This window comes from Helianthus annuus, chromosome 17 (genome assembly GCF_002127325.2).
Source record: "Helianthus annuus cultivar XRQ/B chromosome 17, HanXRQr2.0-SUNRISE, whole genome shotgun sequence".
Lineage (NCBI taxonomy): Eukaryota > Viridiplantae > Streptophyta > Magnoliopsida > Asterales > Asteraceae > Helianthus > Helianthus annuus.
Window position 1 is genome coordinate 15,621,241 of NC_035449.2, and position 1,325 is coordinate 15,622,565.

The following is a 1,325-nucleotide window of genomic DNA, read 5'->3' on the forward strand; positions in this document are numbered from 1 at the left end:
TAAGAAGTTGTCTAAATGGTTCAGACATTTGTCTATAAATGGTTAAACATTAAGTCTAAATGGTTAAGACCTCTAATCTGATTTGGTCAGACATTTGCCTCTGAACGGTTAATCATTATACTGACTCTTAATGGTTCAAACCTCTTACTGTTTCAACGCTTAATGAGTTAATGGTTCAGATTGTTTGTTTCACGAGCTGATGTCTGAATGGTTCGGACATTTGACTCTGAATAGTTAAGCATTATATTAAGTTAAGACCTCTAATCTGATTTGGTCAGACATTTGCCGCTAAACGGTTAAACATTATATTGGTTTTTAATGGTTCAGACCTCTTGTTAATTCAACACTAAATGGTTCAGACCTCTTATTAGTTCAGCACTTAATCATTCAGAAATTGCCAAACAGCTGATTCATATCTTTTACTGGCTCATCACTTAACTATTCAGAAGTTGCCACACAATCCCTTAGTATTAACGGGACGTATCCATATTTTTTAATGAGTTTTCTCTTCCAATACGTATAGTACATAACACTAAAAGTTTCTCTAGGTAATCAAACACTTGAGTTCAATTCACTCCCGGCAGTAGATATACGTACTTGTATGTTTTTAAAACAAACTAGAAGTTTGACCCGTGTGCGTTGCGTCGCGGTCAACAAAATCGCACATGTTGTTGATCAGATTCACATTTACAATGTGTTAAAGATGTTTTTGTCGGTTAAGTCTGTATTACTATCTTATACAAATAAGCACAATACAATTAATGGTATCATAGTTACTACGTTACATGACTTGTATCCATATAAATAACTTATCTTATTAACCTCCCCCGCGCTGCGGCCGGGGCTAAAACCATGACAAATAGCACCAATGCAACACTATAGCCAATGACCACTAACATTGAAGTTACGGCGTTTTAATGTGGAAAAATTAGACCGACATATAAAACATAGAAAATAAAAACTAATTCGATTTAGGACTCATGCGTTGTAACGAACTGATTAAGCGGAAAAAAATAGACGACGTAAAATTTAGAACGAAGTGTATAACAAAACGTAAAATCGTTGAACCACACACACATTGTGTCGTGTTAAGTCGCTAAAATTATATCTAAACGTAAAACGAAAAATTTTGCAAAATAAGAAAAACATAGGGGATTAAAGTCGAAAGTAAAAAGGTTGTGAAATTAAATTGGAAAAACTGAAAACTTTTGGGTTAAAACTACAAAATCAAGTAGTTTTGGGTTTAAAGTGAAACATCAACTATTTTTTTTTTTTTGAAAAAAAACCCCAAAACATAGAGTACAACACTCAATGCTCAACTTGTT